Genomic DNA, 20049 nt, shown 5'->3' on the forward strand with positions numbered 1-20049 from the left:
CATATGTCTCTTGGCTTTCTGAATGTCCTCTTTTGAAAGGTGTCTATTTAGGTCCTTAGCCCATTTTTTGATTGGATTGTTTATCTTCCTTTTGTTAAGTTGTATGAGTTCCCTATAAATTTTGGAGATTAGCAGCAATCCTGAGAAAGAACAAAGTAGGTGGGATCTCAATACCAGATATCAAGCTGTATTACAAAGCCACTGTTCTCAAAACTGCCTGGTACTGGCACAAGAACAGACATATAGATCAATGGAATAGAATAGAGAGCCCAGAAATTGGCCCAAACCAATATGCTCAGTTAATATTTGACAAAGGAGGCAAGAACATACAATGGAGCCAGGATAGTCTCTTCAATAAATGGTGTTGGGAAAATTGAACAGATACATGCAAGAAAATGAAACTAGACCACCAACTTACACCATACACAAAAATAAACTCAAAATGGATAAAGGACTTAAATGTACGACGGGAAACCATAAAAATTCTAGAAGAATCCAAAGGCAACAAAATCTCAGACATATGCCGAAGCAATTTCTTCACTGACACAGCTCCTAGGGCACTTGAAACTAAAGAGAAAATGAACAAATGGGACTACATCAAAATAAAAAGCTTCCGCACAGCAAAAGAAACCATCAACAAAACAACAAGAAAACCCACTGTGTGGGAAAACATATTTGCCAATGTCATATCTGATAAGGGCGAACAATCATTTTCAAGCATGAACCTTATCAAGAGTAAGTTGAGAAGTCGTCTTATTGATGAGAACCTGGAATCATGCCTAAAATTAAAAACAACAACATACAAACCTGACTTAACCAAACTTTCCAAGGAGATGCAAGGCCATTGTTCACATTAGTGTTTGTCAGTCATTGTCATGATTTAATTTTATGGATATTGTAAGGTAAATTATAAGGAATTTAATTTTATCAATAAATAATATCATTATTAAGTATGATATCAAGTTTTATTCAATGTACCTATAGTTTAACTAAGACTTAAAACTTTAAGTAAAGTTTATTAAGTTAATTTTAGGGGCTGTTGTGGAGTGAAAGAAAATGTAGTGTTGAGGATTGAGAAAGGTATTTTGAGATGGTTTGGACATATAGAGAGGATGAACGAAAGGAGATAGACGAAACAAGTATACAAGACGAGTGTGGATGGAAGAGTTGGAAGGGGTCGACCTCAGAGAACGTACCTCAATCAGATTAAGGACATTTTTAGCAAAGGCCAGCTTAGGAGTACCCTAATTAAGTTAATAGCAATGTACCTACCTATATAGTTTAAGTTTAAAAAATTCGGCTCTCAAAATAAATTTCAATCGTTGTACTGTTGATATTTGGCTCTGTCGACTAATGAATTTGCTGACCACTGTTCTAGGCATACTGTAGGTCTCTCCCCTCAGAGGGTCATGAGAAAAGTGAGGAAAATAGCCAGTCACTGCGTGGAGGGAGGAAGTGGGGCTACAACAGGATTATGCTGATAGGGGGCCTGACCTGGTTAGGTCATTAACAAGGATGTGGCCATGCCTAACTCACTCACACTCTCTGAGTTGACTTTGCCCATATATCGTGAGGTGTTTCACTTAATGTGACACTAATGGACTGGGGTCTGATTTTCACCCATTCATGCCAGCTCCTTATCTCTAGTGAAGAATCCAACTCTCACTAATTTCACCTAGTTTTCCCCCAGCTTTATTGAGATGTAACTGACATTTAACTTTGTGTAAATTTAAAGTATACGATGTGTTGATTTGACACATTTATATATTGAAAAAAATGATCACCAACTTAGCATTTGCTAACATCTGCTTCATGTTCCATATTTACTATACTAATATCTTTTTTGTGGTAAGAACATTTAAGATAGATTCTCTTAGCAACATTCAAGTACATAATACAGGATTATCTACACTAATAAAAGACAAAGATGCTAATTGACCATGCCTTCACTACACCCACCAGCCAATCAGAAGAGTATGCAAATTAACCCAACAAAGATTAGTTAAATTTGCATACTGCAGGTGAGGCAGGAAGCACCAGAAGCCACCTGTGGGATCTGGGCCGCAGAACAGGGACTGGGGAGGCAGGGCCAGCAGGGCCAGATGCCCCCCAGGGAGGCGGAGCCGGCGATCGCCCTGGCCAGAAGCCTGAGGCCTGGGCAGTGGCGGAGCCAATGATCACACAGAGCTGGGGGTCCCCTGCCCAGACTTAACGCCCTGGTCAAAGGCCTGAGGCCTAGGCAGGGGCAGAGCGGGCCATCGGAGCAGGCTGGGGGTCCCCTGCCCAGGCCTAATGCCTCAGCCAGAGGCCTGAGACCTGGGTAGGCGATTGGAGTGGGCTGGAGGTCCCCTGTCCAGGCACAATGTCCTGGCCAGAAGCCTGAGGCATGGGCAGGGGCAGAGCCTGCAATCAGAGTGGGCTGCAAGTCCCTGCCCAGGCCTAAGGTCCTGGCCAGAGGTCTTAGGCCTGGGCAGGTGATCAGAGTGGATGGGGTCCCCTGCCCAGGCGTAGCACCCCTCTGGCCTGGGCAGGGGCGGAGCCTGTGATCTGAGAGTGCTGGGGGTCCCCTGCCCAAGCATAATGCCTGGCCAGAGGCCTAAGGCCTGGGAAGGGGCAGAGCTGGCAATCGCCCAGGGCTGGGGGTCCCCTGCCCAGGCCTGAGGCCCTGGCCCTGGCCAGAGGCCTGAGGCCTGAGCAGGGGAGGAGCCTGCAATTGGCGGTCTGGGGGTCTCCTGCCCAGGCCTAAGGCCCCAGCCAGAGGCCTGAGGCCTGGGTAGGTGATCGAAGCAGGCTGGGGGTCCCCTGTCCAGGCCTAATGCCGCAGCCAGAGGCCTGAGGCCTGGGCAGGGGCATAGCCAGTGATCAACCAAGGACTGGGGGTCCCCTGCCCAAGCCTAATGCCCTGGCCAGATGCCTGAGGCCTGGGCAGGGGTGGAGCCTCGATCAGAGCGGGCTGGGGGTCCCCTGCCCAGGCCTAATGCCCAGCCTAAGGCCTTAGGCCTGGGCTGGCGCCGAGCCGGGGATCAGTGTGAACCATAGAAGAAACACCTTTTCTGACCGCTCATTGGCTAAGCTCCCTGTAAGCCACTGGTAATAGTCTTAGTAACTTGGGTAATAAGCATCCAAGAAGGTAATGTAGGGTTTTTCCACCTCACTCCTAGAGAAAAAAATGAAGGTCTGCTGCTGGAGGGGCTAAGAAATATCATATCCTGCCCTAGCTGGTTTGGCTCAGTAGATAGTGCCTCGGCCTACCTACCCCAGGGTCTGGGTTGAGTTCAGACCAAGAACATGTACCTAGGTTGCAGGCTCTTCCCTGGCTGGGGCACAGGTCAGCGCTCATGCAGGAGGCAACCAATCAAATTGTCCCTCTCACTTTTATGTTTCTCTCTGTCTTTCCCTTTCTCTTCCACATTCTCTAAAAATCAATGGAAACATAGCCTTAGGTGAGGATTAAAAAAAATAATAAAGAAAATCATATCCTATGAAAGGCACATCTTGAAAATGCCTAAAGAAATTGTCATTTTTTCATGGTGAAGGGACTGGAGTCTGTGTTGATGAAAACACCTTGGTGGCTGCGGTGACTGGCAGTGGCTGCAGCAGCGGGGAGATGGGTCTGGTGCCTTCCCCTGATCAGCTTGGTCGCCTCCCATAAAGGGAGGCCAGACTGCGGCTTAGGCCCACTCCCCAAGGGGTGCAGGGAGCAGGGAGTAGGACATCCCCTGAGGTCTCCCAGTATGTGATAGGGGGCAGGATGGGCTGAGGAACCACCCCCCTCCCTGCCAGTGCACGAATTTCATGCACCCTTAGTTAACTATAATTACGGTGATGTGTATTCAATCTCCAGAACCTATGCATCTCTAACTGGAAATTTGTACTGTTTAACTAACATCTCCCCATTTCCCCCATTCACTAGTCCCTGGCAATCAAGGTTCGACTCCCAGTCAGGGCACATGCTAGGGTGGTGGACTTGATCCCCAGTAGGCAGCGTGCAGGAGGCAGCCAATTGATGATTCTCTCTCTCTCTCTCTCTCTCTCTCTCTCTCTCTCTCTCTCTCTCCTCCCCCATCTCCTTTCCTCTCTGAAATTAATAAAAAATATATTTTTAAAAAGTGATATCACATAGTATTTATTATCCTATGTCTGACTAGTTTCATTTAACAAATGCTCTCAAGTTCTATTTGCAAATGGAAACATGTTCTTTAATCCTCATGGCAGAACACACACACACACACACACACACACACGGTGGGCAAAAGTGGGTTTACAGTTGTGAGTATTCAAATCACAGAGTTTATTCTTGTATAATTATTTATTGTTTATTGTATTATTTATTTCCTATACTCACAACTATAAACCTACTTCTTCCCATCCCTGTAGATATATATGTCTCACATAATCTTCATCTATGCATCCATAGGTTGTCTCCATATCTTGGCTATTGTGAATAATGCTGCAATGAACATGGGAGTACAGATGTCTCCTTGAGATCCTGTTTTCATTGCCTTTGAAAGATTTCCATATGGATCATGTGATAGTGCTATTTTTATATTTTTGATAACTCTCCATACTGTCTTTCATAGTGATTGCACCAATTACATTCCCACCAGTAGTGTACAAGGTTTCCCTTTCCTCCAAATCCTTACCAACACTTATTATATTTTGTCTTTTTTATAATAGCCATTCTAACAGGTGTGAGCTGATATCTCATTGAAGTTTTGATTTGCATTTCCCTCATAATTTGTGACGTTTGGCACCTTTTCTTGCTGTCCATTAATATGTCTTCTTAGTAAAAATGTCTATGCAGTTCCTCTGCCCATTTTTAAAAATGGAATTGATTGGGGTTGCTACAGAGTTACATGATTTTCCTATATATTTTGTACATTAACCCTTTATCAGATATGGCTTGCTCCCATTCTATAGATTTCCATTTCACCTGGTTAATAGTTTCCTTTGCTGTGCAAAACCTTTTAAATTTGATGTAGTCCCACTTACTTTTGCTTTTGTTTCCTTGCTTTTGGTGTCAAATCCAAACAATCTTTGCCATAACCAATGTCAAGGAGCTCACCCCTTTTGTTTTCTTCTAGGAGTTTATGGTTTCAGGTCATGTGTTCAAGTCTTAATCTATTTGGAGTTGATTTTTATGTATGGTGTCAGATTGGAGTTCAATTTCATTCTTTTGCACATGGCTATGCAGTTTTCCCAGCACTGTCCATTAAAGAGACTATCCTTTTCCCATTGTATATACTTGACTCATTTGTTGTAAATTAATTGACCATGTATTTCTGGGGTCTTTGTTTTCTTCCATTGATTAATATGTCTGTTTTTATGCTGATACCATACTGTTTTGATTAGTATGGCTTTGTAATGTAATTTAAATCAGGATGCGTGATGCCTCCAGAGTTGTTATTCTGTCTTAAGACTGCTTTGGCTATTCAGGAACTTCTGTGTTTCTATAAAAATTTTAGGATTGTTTATTTCTATTTCTGTGGAAATTGCCATTTGAATTTTTATAGAAATTGTCCTGAATCTGTAGGTCTCTTCAAGTAGTATGGACATTTGAAAAAGATTAATTCTTCTAATCCGTGAGCACAAAATAACTTTCCATGTATTTGTGCCTTCTTCAATTTCTTTCATCAGTATCTTTTAGTTTTCAATATATAAGTGTTTCAACTCTTGGATAAATTTAACTCCTAGGTATTTTATTCTTTATGATGTTATAGTAAATGGGATTATTTTTTAAATTTATCTTTTTAATAAATCATTATTAGCATATAAAAATGAAACTGCTTATTTATATATTTTTAATAAATCTTTATTTTTCAGATTATTACAGTTGTTCCTCTTTTTCCCCTTATAGCTCCCCTCTACCCGGTTCCCACCCCGCCCCATACCCTTACCCCACACACACATGGTCCTCATCCAAAGGTGTAAGATTTTTGTCCACGCTCTTCCTGCACCCCCAAAGCCTTTACCCCTGAGAATTATTAGTCCACTACCTTTCTATGTCCCTGATTCTATTATATTCACCAGTTTATTCTGTTCATCAGATTTTTTATTCACTTGATTTTTAGATTCACTTGTTGATAGATATGTATTTGTTTTTCATAATTTGTATCTTTACCTTTTTCTTCTTCTTGCTCTTCTTAAAGAATACCCTTCAGCATTTCATATAATCCTGTTTTGGTGGTGATGAACTCCTTTAGTTTTTTCTTACCTGTGAAGCTCTTTATCTGACCTTCAATTCTAAATGATAGCTTTGCTGGGTAGAGTAACCTTGGTTGTAGGTTCTTGCTATTCATCAGTTTGAATATTTCTTGCCATTCCCTTCTGGCCTGCATAGTTTCTGTTGAGAAATCAGCTGACAGTCATATGGGTACTCCCTTGTAGGTAACTAACCGTTTTTCTCTTGCTGCTTTTAATATTCTCTCTTTCTCTTTTGCCCTTGGCATTTTAATTATGATGTGTCTTGGTGTGGTTTTCTTTGGATTCCTCTTGTTTAGGGTTCTCTGCACTTCCTGGACTTATAAATCTATTTCTTTCACCAGGTGGGGGAAGTTTTCTGTCATTATTTCTTCAAATAGGTTTTCAATGTCTTGTGCTCTCTCTCTTCTTCTGGCAACCCCATAATTCGAATGTTGGTATGTTTGTGACAGCTGCATTTTTTTTTCATATTAGTTTACCAAAAGGAGTAATATATTTGGGAAATGGTAAAAACTTATGCCTTATTTTATAGCTATTAATCACAAGGTGACTTTTATGGTTCAAGTTGTAAAAGAAATTTAGTTGGGATATGTGTATCTAAAAAAAAAAGGAGAACAATACCTTTATATAGTTTATACAACTTAATATGTCACTCTAAAAAATTCTTCAATATATTTAATTGATAATTAGGTTGATGAGAAAGGTAATAGTTTTGGGAGCTTCATCAACATTCTCTGATTTGCTCTTAATTTAAAAACCAAAGAATCTCCATGTACCTTAATTTTGAATATCATTTTGCCTTGAACTTGTAAATGTAGTATTACAACATGTACCAACTATATTTGTTATAATGGTTTCAAGAGAGCACTATATTACTGCTACCTGGTGAATTTGTTTTACTTGAACTTTGTTGCTATGTTTATAATAAGGAATATTGTTCTTTATTAACATAAGTTATAATAAACCTTGCAAAAGTGAAAAAATTAAAAAGTCAAAAAAAAAGGCTCCTTACACTATCTTCATATTTTTGGATTCTTTTTTCTTTTTGCTTTTCTGATTGGGTGTTTTTTGCTTCTTTGTATTTTAAATCTTTGACTTGATTCTTGGGATCCTCTAGTCTTCTGTTGGATCTCTGTATATTATTCTTTATTTCAATCAGTGTATGCTTAATTTCTGATTTGTCCTTTTTTATATCCTTGAGGGTCTCACTAAATTTCTCAGAGGTTTCTAGAAGATTCTTGAGTAACCTTATAACTGTGGTTTTGAACTCTATATCCAGTATTTTGGTTTCCTCCATTTCTTTCATTTGTGACATGTTTCTTTGTCTCCACATTTTGACTGCTTCCCTGTGTTGATAGAGTAGCGTTGTGTGCTGGGTGTCCTATAGGTCCCAATGGCTCAGCCTCATCAATTACCTGAAGTGGACACTCTTGGCGCATCTCTTTGTGGGCTTTGTGCACAGTCTTGTTATAGTTACGCCTTGATTGCTGTTGGTATCACTGGGAGGATACCTGGCCAATTGGCTGTGAGGACCTGCTGTGTCAACAGTGGGAGAACTGCTGTGCTAGAGACACCCTTATGGGGCAGGATTTGCTTCAGTGGGGCTTTGGTGCTCACTGAGTCTGCCCCTTGAGTGTGTCGCTTATGGATGTGAAGAGTTATAATCTGGTACGGTCTCACACTGACCACTGAGTACACTGGCTCTTGGATCTCCAAGGAGGTGCAAAGTCAGCCACTGCCTGAGGCCACCCTGCAGGGGATACAGAGAGGTCTACAGATTCCTCCTTTTTGTTTGGGGTCTGGAAGTACCCAGATGAGGCCCAGGTGTGAAGCAATGCAGGCTGCTACTGCAGGGCCTTAGGCCTTCTTTTGGAAGCTTTGGAGCTCTCTGACCCAGCTGCAGTTTGTTCAGTTTTAGGTTTCAAAAGGACAGGCCATTTATATGCAAAAACGACTGTGCACAGCCTGGGTGGGGTTGTAAATTGGGTGCGGTGGTGTCTCAGGGAATCACCAGAGTGCAGCAAACAGCAATGGCTGCTAGCTGGCCCTGCCCCGATGAGGTCCCCGGGTCTCTGTTTCCTGCGGCCCTGTGCAGGAACAATGATCGCTGTGAGCACCTCTGAGAGAAGGCCGTCTTTGTGTTCTGGCCCGATGCCAAACAGTCCAGTTTCTCCCCGTATGAGTCTGGATCCCCAGAGTCTCACCTGGAACTGGAGTTCAGAGCAATAGGGGGCTTGTATCTTTCTCCCAATTGAAAAAAACAATAACGCATCCAGTTGCCAGCCCATTTTGTGGCTGGAGGTGTGGGAGAGCAGTTAGGGGGGACGGGGTACCTCTGCACTTCCACACTTCCACACCTCCTGCCAGTCTCCATTCGCTTTTTTCTTTCCTTCTAGTTGTAGACCTTCCATTCAACCAGCTTTTCCGTGGTTCTGGATGATATTTGTTTTGTTTTTTAATTGGAGTTTTGATGTGGTTGTGAAAGGCAGCAAATACAGGTGTTTACCTATGCCGCCATTTTGGTTCTCTCTTGCTTTTTTATATTTTTACTAGAGGTCTGGTGCACAAAGTTTGTGCACTGGGGGGGGGGTGTACCTCTGCCTAGCCTGCACCCTCTCCAACCTGGGACCTCTTGAGTGATGTCCAACTGCCTGTCAGACATCCCTCTCACAAACCAGGACTGCTGGCTCCCAACCACTCGCCTGACTGCCTGCCTGCCTGATTGTCCCTAACTGCTTCTGCCTGCCAGCCTGATCACCCCCTAACCACTCTTCTGCCAGCCTGATCAACACCTAACTGCTCCCCTGCCAGCCTGATCGCCCCCAACTGCCCTCCCCTGCCAACCTGGTCACCCCCAACTGCCATCCCCTGCAGGTCTGGTCCCCCCAACTTCCCTCCTCTGCAGGACTGGTCATCTCCAACTGCCCTCCCCTGCTGGCCCCATCCCCCTTAACTGCTCTCCCATGCCAGCATGGTCACCCCTAACTGCCCTCCCCTGCTGGCCTGATCGCCCACAACTGCCCTCCCCTGCATGCCATCTTGTGGTGACCATCTTGTGCCCACATGTGGGCAGCCAACTTTGACCACATGGGGGTGGCCATCTTGTGTGTTGGAGTGATGATCAATTTGCATATTACCTCTTTATTATATAGGATACTGATTTTGTATTCTGCAAATTTGCTGAATCTAATTATTATTTCTCATGGTTTTGTTTGTATTTGTGAAGTCTTTAGGATTTTCTGGATATAAGATCATGTCATTTGCAAATAGAGACAAATTTACTTTTTTGTTTCTGACTTAGATGCCCTTTTTTTATGCATACTTGCTCTAGTTATGACTTCCAGTACTATATTGAATAAAAGTGTTAAAAGTAGGCATACTTGTATTTTTTCTGACCTTAGAGCAAAAGCTCTCAGCTTTTTAATTTTGGGTATGATCTTAGCTGTGGGCTTGTCAAATATGTCCTTTATTGTGTTGAGGTACATTTCTTTTGTACCTAAGAGTTTTTATCATGAAAGGACTTTGGATCTTGTCAAATGCTTTTTCTTTATTTATTGAGATAATCAAATAAATTTTATCTCTTATATTGTTTAATATGTTATATCACATGAACTGATATTCTTTATTCTATTGATACAGTTTGTTACACTAATTGATTTCTGAATGTTAAACCAAAATTGCATTCCTGCGATAAATTCCACTAGGTCATGGTGTATACTCCTTTTTATATATTGCTGGATTATTTTTGCCAGTATTTTGTTGAGGATTTTTGCATCCATATTTATATGAGATATTGACCTATGATTTTCTTTTATTGTATTATCTTTTTCTGGTCTCGTATCAGGACAATACTGGCATTATAGAATAAATGGTTGTGTTCTTCCCCTTCTATTTTTTGGAAGAATTTGTGAAGAATTTATATGAATCATTCTTAAATGTTTGATAGAATCTGGGCTTGAGGTTTTCTTTGTAGGTAATGTTTTGTATTAGTAATTTAATTCCTTTACATATTATAGATCTATTTAAATGTCCGTATTTCCTTGAGTCAATTTTGGTAGTTTATGAATTTTTCCATTTTATCTATGCTATCTAATTTGGAGAGCCAAATATTGTTTATAAAATATCATAATAATTATCTTTTCCTATTAGCTCAGTAATAATTGTTTTTTTCTATAAGCTTTTTCATTCCTGATTTTGCTAATTCTCTATATATTTTTGATCAAATTGGCTAAATATTTCTCAATTTTCTGATATTTTCAAAGAACCAAGTTTTGGTTTTGTTGTTTATTTGTATTGATTTTCTATTTTGTAGTTCATTAATTTCCACTTGTACTCTTTATTGTATCCTTCTTGTAATTGCTTTAGGTTTTGTTTCCTCCCTTAATCAATGCCTTAATGTGGAAAATTAGGATACTGGTTTGAGACCTTTAATCTTGGTTTAATATTGCTACATGTATATTTCCAGATAAAAAATTTCCTCTAAGTATCACCTTGGCTACCCCCCACCCCATGAGTTTTGCTATGCTGTTTTGTTTTGTTTTGTATTTCCTTTCTATCTATCTCAAAGTCTTTATAATTTCTCTCTTTATATCTACTTTGATTCCTTGAAAATTTAGAATTCTGTTGGTTAATATTGATTTTTCCCTGGCTGGGGTGTTCAGCGATTAGAGCAGGGATCCTCAAACTTTTTAAACAGGGGGCCAGTTCACTGTCCCTCAGACCATTGGAGGGCCGGACTATAGTTTAAAAAAATATATCAAAACCCACTGTGTGGGAAAACATATTTGCCAATGTCATATCTGATAAGGGCCTAATCTCCAAAATTTATAGGGAACTCATACAACTTAACAAAAGGAAGATAAACAATCCAATCAAAAAATGAGCAAAGGACCTAAATAGACACCTTTCAAAAGAGGACATTCAGAAAGCCAAGAGACACATGAAAACATGCTCAAAGTCACTAATCATCTGAGAGATGCAAATCAAAACAACAATGAGGTACCATCTCACACCTGTCAGAATGGCTATCATCAACAAATCAACAAACGACAAGTGCTGGAGAGGATGTGGAGAAAAAGGAACACTTGTGCACTGCTGGTGGGAATGCAGACTGGTACAGCCACTATGGAAGACAGTATGGAGTTTCCTCAAAAAACTACAAATGGAACTCCCATTTGACCCTGTGATCCCACTTCTAGGAATATATCCCAAGAAACCAGAAACACCAATCAGAAAGGATATATGCACCCCTATGTTCATAGCAGCACAATTCACCATAGCTAAGATCTGGAAACAGCCTAAGTGCCCATCAGTAGATGAATGGATTAGAAAACTGTGGTACATCTACACAGTGGAATACTATGCTGCTGTAAAAAAGAAGGAACTCTTACCATTTTCAATGGCATGGATAGAACTGGAGAGCATTATGCTAAGTGAAATAAGCCAGTCAATGAAGGAAAAATACCACATGATCTCACTCATTCGTGGATAATAGAGACCATTATAAACTTTTGAACAGTAATAGATACAGAGGCAGAGCTGCCTCGAACAGATTGTCAAACTGCAGCGGGAAGGCTGGGGAATGTTGGGGGGCAGGAGGGAGGGGTATAAGAGATCAACCAAAGGACTTGTATGCATGCATATATGCATAACCAATGGACATGGGACGCTGGGGGGTGGGGGAGGCCAGGGGATAGTCAAGGGCGGGGGGGAAAAAAGACACATATGTAATACCCTTTGTAATACTTTAAGCAATTTAAAAAAATTTAAAAAAATATCAACAAATTCCTATGCACACTGCACATATCTTACTTTGAAGTAAAGAAAACAAAACGGGAACAAATACAATATTTGTATTTGCATGTAGCCCATGGGCCATAGTTTGAGGACCCCTGGATTAGAGCATAGGTCTGAATACTGGAAGGTTGCAGGTTCAATTCCCAGTCAAGAGCATGTAACTAGGTTGCAGGTCCAATCCATGGCCCAAGGTCAGGATAGGAGGATGGGTGTGGGGGGCAACAAGTTGATGTACTGTTCTCTATCTATCTATCTATCTATCTATCTATCTATCTATCTCTATCTCTTTCTCTCTCTCCTTCCCTCATCCCTTCCACTCCACTCTCTCTAAAAATCAATGGGAAAAATATCCTCAGGTGAGGATTAAAGAAACCCATATATATAGTCCTTTTCCTCAAGTTTTATTCTGTTACTGATTGCAAACTTTCCTTCATTATGGCCAGAGAACATACTCTGTATGATTTCAAGCTTCTTAAATTTACTGAGGCTTATTTTACGGCCTCATACATGGTCTGTTTAGGAGAATGCCCTTTGTGCATTTGAAGAGCATGTGTTTTCTGGTGTTGTTGAGTGGAGTGTTCTAGTGTTATATCTATTTGGTCCCCACATCTCATCTGTGTTGACCTCCTGATTAGTTGCTCTTGACTTCTGTTATTTTTACACCAATCATTGATCCTTTCTTTTGCTGGTTTAAACCTACCATTGAGCCTCTCTAGTAAAATTTTCATTTCTATTTGATGAGGTATTGTCATCACGGCTTCCTTTCTTTTTTAAGCATTACTTCCCTCAGTTCTTTAAACATATTTCTAAGTACTGGTTTGAAGCATTCTTTTCAAAGCCAATATGTTGGCCCTCTCACAGAGAGTTACTGTTGCCTGAATTTTTGTCACTCCCTGGGTCACAATTTCCTGTTTCTTTGTAGAATATCTTGCAGTTTCATTAATAAACTGGGTGTTTTAAGTAATGTAGTGCAGTGCTCTGGATCATGATTCACCTCTGCATTTCTAGGGCTCAAGTTGCTGTTGTTTTCAAGTTGGTTTAGTGACATGGCTGAACTCCTGTGGAGAAGTCTATTTCCCCTTCAGTGTGAAACCTATAATCGTGATCCTCAGAAAGCGCAGCCTTGAGATGTCACCTTGAATGACAATAGTCTTAGCAGTGCTCTCTTTCTCTCTTTTCTCAGTGTCTGTTAAGCTCCATGTCTCCATCGGTATTATACCCAGCTGTTAGGTCTACTAATTGCCATCTGTTTTCTCTCTTGTTTTTGACAATGTCTTTGGGCATAAAATGCTCCACAGCCTGATATAAATAAAATTGGTTTCCTTTGAAGGCGTGTTTCGGGGGCCACTCTTTCAGATTTTCTCTGATCCTAAAACCACCCTTTGTACATGCCTATTTTCCTGGTTCTCTCTAGTAAATGGCTGGCCCATGGTTTCTCTTAAAGCTCTTATCAGATTACCAGATTCCTCTAAATTACTTACCATTAAAACCTTCACAGTTTTCAAGAGTGTCTGGGAACTTCCTACACTCTGTGTCAAATAAAGTCATTTCTTTTGAGGAGAGCTTTGGAGTTCTCTGTAATTATGGACTTCTTTTCTTCCTGTACAAAAGCTCCGAGCCACAGCTCTGGGGCCTGATCAAAGGATGCTTGCCTCTGATCTTCTTAACCTGCCTCTCCCAGCATGGATCCTCTATCATATGAGGGAACTGGAGTGTGAGCCACTGGGCTCCCAATATTCTTAGCCTATTATGTCCGGGATAGAGCCTCTGTGCTATGACTAGAGAAGCAGGAGGGTGCTGCTGGCTGTGCTCACCAGTTTATTCCTGCAAATAAGAGTTAAAGGGAATCATGGGAAATGCTGCCAGCCTGCCCCTATTGGTAAGGTAGCATGTACTTGATGGTTAACTGAGGGGAGCAGTAGCCCCATCTTCTTTATCACATCTACTCAGAATGGAGTTTTCCTTAAGCTGAGCTGAAGATGAGTGGGGGAGTCATGGATTAGGTATCACCCAGATTCTCACACTTGTTACTACAATTTGGTCCATTGTAAAAAATTAACATTTCTTCATTTGCTATATTACCTTAGGGCAGTTTTAGAGACTTTAATTATAAAAAATTTTACCAGATATGGTTGTTCCACCAGCTGTAACTCTGCAGGGCCCCTCACAATCTTGTCTGAAAATGGAAACCCAGTCAGTAGTTTTAGCTTAAATGGTGGTTACTCTGCTAGCTCCCCTCATCTTCCTTCCTGCTGAGTGCATGGATTTTGTATAGTTTAGTTTTTCCTTTTTATGTTTGTTCAGTGGGGTTCAATGAACTATTGCTATATGGGGCCTAGGTGACAGGTGCCATTGCCTTCCAGGTTGCTATGTTTGTCTGGAGTCCTAGGCTTTCCAATCAATGCAGAGGTGTTATACTTGCAGAGGACAGGAGAAATGCTGGTGTCTCCTTATATTTCCAGATAGTCATTTATGGTCTTTCACAGCTCAGAAACGAGTCCCATAATTCTAATTTTAAGTGATATTTCCAAGTGATATTTCTTCAAGAGATATTCCAAAACAATGAGGCTGCATTAGGTGTTTATTCACAAGTTAAGCTTTGAGAATATCATTGTTAGAATTTGAAAGATGGCAACATCCATGAGCACTGGTTCAATTCAGAGTAGAATTTATTTTGTTTGGCTCATGTCAGAGTCAAAGTACTAAGTGTTGTGCCTGCTCTGGAGGAGGAACAGGTGAGGGTTTGGAGGCTCACAGGAAAACTCCCCCATTTCATCCACACGCCAGCACCACAAAGGGAGGATTCCAAATTGATCCTAAATACTCTTCAGGCTGATCTCCATGGTGATATTTCTTCTTGGCCAAGCCTTCTCTTCTCACCCCTCTGAACACCTCAGCAGGTACAATTCATGGGACATGGGCCCTGCAACCTAGCCTTTCTAGACTGTGCTGTGTCCAAACTTTAAAGGTGACTTAAACAGAACAAGGAGGAAGCGACGGCTGGAAAGTGCTGTGGTGGAGGCAGGATGTGTGCTTTCCGGTGCATAAGTGCATTTACAATAACATCCTGTAGCTCATTTCTTGGAAATTGGGTAGATAATAAGAAGCAAAAAAAAAATTTGTGCTATGATACATTTTGGATATACATTAAAATTGCACCTTTGACCCTTGGTAAAGATGTATTTATAGCATTTATCAGTAGTAATAAACCACCTAAAGACATCAAACTAAACCCAAAAGGAAGAAATGCAGATAACATCAGAAATTGTGGAAACCAAACTGAAAATCCCAGAAAAGAGGCAAGTGACTGAATGTTAACAGATGGATCCCACAGCCTCTGAATAGTTTTAGGTTCCTGTTCTAAGAAGCCTCTTCTTCTGCTCCTAGGGTCAAGGAAAGGCTAAGAAACCAGGGTTGTCCGAGCAAACGAATGAGTTTTGGAGGAAGGGGACTAAAAAGTCCTGGCAGATGAGTAAGGAAGGGAGCGGAGGATGTGCTCAGAGTGGCAGAGACTGTGGGAGAAGCACAGTTGCTGCCCGCTTCCTGCCTTCCAGCTGTTGGTGCCACAAGGTAATGGGGCTGGGAACTGTCACTGTCTGTAACTATACATGACTCTGATGACCCCAGGCACTCAAAGCATGAGAGCAGAGGCCCCCAGTGACATTGCTCCTTCACACAGACCCTGAAGCCAAAAGTCCCAGGACTCGTCCCTCCAAGCGGTCTTCCATGAGGACCCCTGTTCGCTGTCACAGGTTTATCACTACAACCAACCAACATCTGAGAGGAAGTGTGGGTAAGCAGCCCAGGATCAGGATTCAAACCAGTGGGAGAATCTGAGGACTTGTTCTCATGGGCAAGGCCCACATATTGGTATATGGTGTAATTCCTTGGAAGGCATCAGACTTAGATGATCTGACACTTATCTATCTTCTTATCTGTAGAAATTCCAGGCCTCAGAGGGGTTATTTTGTCCAAAACCACAGATGCTGCTGGTGGCAGAACCAGACCCACATAGCTTTCCTGACTGCATTTCATGTGCTAATGGCAGACACTAGTGCTGATGTGCTAATGTGACAATCTGCTCTGTTGCTCATAGAACAAAACCCGTGTCACTGATGTTAACACAAGGGGACACACTGTCAGACACATTAGCATTGTGTGCTGCCAGCTGAGGAAGGTGCTTCCTGTGTATTTAAATGGACAAATGCTCTTTTTATTTAACTTTGCAAAGAATGAAGCCCTACTCTGTTTTTTTAGATGAAACTATTTATACTTTTTAAAATTAGTTGGGTGACATTGGCTATTAATATTACGTGTATTTCTAGTGTGAAATCCTGTGGTACATTATCTGTATATTACTTGGTGTTCCCACCACCAAAATTCTGGTCTCTTTTCTTCACCATATATTTGATTCCATTTACCCCTTACAAACCCTCATCCTCCTTTCTGCTAGTAACCACCATACTGTTGTCTTTGTGAGTTTTTGTAAAACTATTTATTCTTTTGTGTGAATACGTTGTTCTGTGGGAGTGTGAAGTGGGCTCCTGCCAGTGGGCCTGAAGCATGCTCTCAGGCAGAGGTGGTCTCAGGACCTGCTGTGCTCACACCAGCCTGGTAGTCTGCCCACTCCCTTAAGAGTCCAGGGGCCCTTCATTTCTACTTTCTCTCTCAAAAAGAAAGAATTTGGGGGTTTGTTTTGGTGCTGCATATATTATTGACAACCACTAAATTCTTTAGTAAAAGGCCTGAGTTCAATAACTGTAAAAGTAATGAAAATAGGGTGGAGCTGATTATAGGGCCTGGGAAACTTGGACAGTGAGGCGTTGCTGAGAGACAGGGTCAGGCAGAGTTTAAAGGTCTTTGTGAGAAAGCCAGCACTTCACTCATCAGCAGCCTCTGTGGTCCACCTGGGCCAGATGTGTGGATGGTGGTGGGAAAGACTATAGTAAACATAAGCTCATGCATAAGGGAAAATCTCTGGGATGCTGAGTGAATGGAACATGAGAAGGGCAGGAGAAAAGGTGGAGGAAGGAGAAAGGTGTTGTGTGACATTCCTAGGGCTGCTGTAACACTGTACCCCTAACTGTGTAGCTTAAAGCCACAGAAACTTATGGTCCCATAGTTCTAGGGCTCCAGCATCAAAAGGTTGGCAGAGCCACGCTCTCTCTCTGAAGGTGCTGGGGAGGATCTTTGCTGGGACCTGCTCCTTGTGGCTGCTGGCAACCTTGGAGGTCCTTGGCTTGTAGATGCATTGCTCTCATTTCTTGACTGTTGCATTTTACAAGGAGAAACCAGGCTATACCCCCCAAATTGTCTTTGGAAACGCAAGTGTATTGCTTTCAAGCTCTTCTTTCCACCCAGTAGTGGAACATAACTCAGAGACTTATCTCACACATTGCATCAAGTATCACATTAATTCCAGTGTCCAATATCATGGTCCTCACTTTGAACTGAGATCTCACCTTTAATATTCAAATTTCTAAACAATGACCTTATGAAGTCAATACTTCATTTTAAAGATCAGAAAAAGAGTAACAGAGAGGTTAACCTAGGGGTGGGCAAACTTTTTGACTCGAGGGCCACAATGGGTTCTTAAACTGGACCGGAGGGCCGGAACAAAAGCATGGATGGAGTGTTTGTGTGAACTAATATAAATTCAAAGTAAACATCATTACATAAAAGGGTACGGTCTTTTTTTTTTTTAGTTTTATTCATTTCAAACGGGCCGGATCTGGCCCTCGGGCCGTAGTTTGCCCACGGCTGGGTTAACCTATCCACATGTGGTAGGCAGAAAATCACACCCCCCAACCCCATATAAGCAGTCCTAATCCTCAGAACATATAAATGTTTCCTCATTGCAGAAGTGACAAAGTTAATGATTTTGAGATGGGGAATTGTCTTGTATTGTCTGAGTGGGTGCTACATGTAATCACAAAGGCACTCAGAAGAGGGAGGCAAGATTAAAGGAGGAAGAAGGCAATGTGATGATGGCAGCAGAGATTGGAGTGATGTGATCACAAAACAAGGGATTCTGGAAGCTTTTAGAAGCTGGAAGAGGCAAGTGATGGATTCTCTCCTAGAGAACCTTCAGCCCTGAGGATATTTTCATTTTATCTGCATATGACTAATTTCAGGGTCCTGACCTCCAGAACTCTAAGAAAATTAATTTGCATTGTCTCAGGACTCTAAATTTTTAGTAATTTGTTATGGCAGCAATAGGCAACTGATATACCAAGTTAATTATTCATTATGGAAGTGTCAGGACAGTTCAAGAAACAATTCCTTTCACTTCCTGTTATTATTTTTGCAAAGTTGTAATAATTATGAGCTTTGAATTTATCTAGAACATAGCAGCATACAAAGACTTGAACTCCACAAGGCAGACTCTGATAGAAGTTCAAGAAATGTATTTTAATAACCCCAACATTTTTTTAAAATATCCACATATTTCCACATGGACATACATGTCTATGATGGAAAGCATAAAGGGGGGAAAATAAGAATAATAAAATGTAAAATAGGAAGCCATGTCTTTCTCTACATTCATCTCTTTGCTTCTGACTATGTGGAAGGAACAGCATCCTGGGAGCGGGGAGAGCACCTTCATGGAGTTGCAGGTGGGGACCCACAGCAGAGAGACAGGTGGCTCACAGCAGAGCTGGGTGTGGAAAGGAGCTCCTAAGGATGAGTAGCACGGCCAAGTGAACAGCACAAGAGAGACATGAGGCAAAATTCCTTCTATCAAAAGACTCCTAGCGGGAGGTCAGTCCTAAGTGAGGGTTCAGGGGTGGGAGCCATGTTCCAGATGCTCCTCCATGGTCAAGGACCTCAGGGCGAGGACCATTCAGGACCCACATTCTGTTCCCTATGGCATCTGTGGATTCTATTTCAACCACATCCCTCTTCCCCTTTGGGAACCTATGAGTGTGCTTGGAGGAGCAATTACTTGTCCAAGAAAACATAAAAGGCAGCTTCAGGCAGAACAAGTTTCATTCAGGGAATATGGAGAATGAAGTGAACTGTGGCAGTGGTGGAAGCATTTTGAGCACGAAATGCAGTTCTGGCTCTGCTCTGGACTCATATATATGCAGCCTGTCAAGGCGAGCTGCATGGATGTGTGACTTGTAGGTTTGCTCAAGGATCTGTGCTTAGAGGGTTTAAAGCTCTGTAATGTCATCTTCAAATTCTTCATGATTTTTAAACAATGGGCTTGGTATTTTCTTGTGCCAGACATTATGAATTATGTAGCTGGTCCTGATCTGTGTCTTTATTGGAAATAGAAAAACTGTTACCTGGGTTCCTTCAAGGCGACCAAAGTCATTAATACCAATAATTGGGGTGGAGGCAACCCCCGGCTGGGTGGAATGTGGAGCTCACTGTATTCCCGGGTACCTTCGTGCGTGATACAGCAGTGCAGCCATGGCAGAGCCGCAGCCCGCGTCGGGCAGCCTTACCAACCAGGCTGCCCTCGGTTGTTGCTCGGACCCGGACCCCAGCACCAAGGATTTTCTGTTGCAGCAGACCATGCTACGAATTAAGGATCCTAAGAAGTTTTTGGATTTTTATACTAGAGTTCTTGGAATGACGCTACTCCAAAAATTAGATTTTCCCACCATGAAATTTTCACTCTATTTCTTGGCTTATGAGGATAAAAATGACATCCCAAAAGATAAAGATGAAACGGTAGCGTGCGTGTTCTCCAGAAAAGCTACACTTGAACTGACACACAGTTGGGGCAGTGAGGAGGATGAGACCCAGAGTTACCACAGCGGCAACTCAGACCTCGAGGGTTTGGTCACATCGGAATTGCAGTTCCTGATGTACACGGTGCTTGCAAAAGATTTGAAGAACTGGGAGTCAAATTTGTGAAGAAGCCTGACGATGGTAAAATGAAAGGCCTGGCATTTATTCAAGATCCTGACGGCTACTGGATTGAAATTTTGAATCCTAACAAAATGATAACTATTATTTAGATCTGTGGGAATACTGCTTTGAGATGTCCATAAAGATACTGTGGGAGTTAAAAAAGAGAGACAGGGAAATTGGGTATAT

At 41.8% G+C, this 20049-nt stretch overlaps 1 protein-coding gene and 1 pseudogene across 2 annotated transcripts in view; both read left to right on the forward strand.

Moving 5' to 3' along the window:
• The window catches only part of LOC308527389 (GTPase IMAP family member 7-like), a gene marked incomplete at its 5' end in the record, with an annotated part of 87869 nt that overhangs the window by 57985 nt on the left and 9835 nt on the right, over positions 1–20049 (forward strand). The gene's annotated exons all lie outside the window — the stretch shown is intronic.
• Positions 19417–19970, forward strand: LOC308527482 (lactoylglutathione lyase-like; annotated as a pseudogene). Its single transcript has one exon. The product of its transcript is annotated as a lactoylglutathione lyase-like (transcript).

The sequence above is a fragment of the Myotis nattereri genome (assembly GCF_964212035.1).
Source record: "Myotis nattereri genome assembly, chromosome: 11".
Taxonomy (NCBI): domain Eukaryota; kingdom Metazoa; phylum Chordata; class Mammalia; order Chiroptera; family Vespertilionidae; genus Myotis; species Myotis nattereri.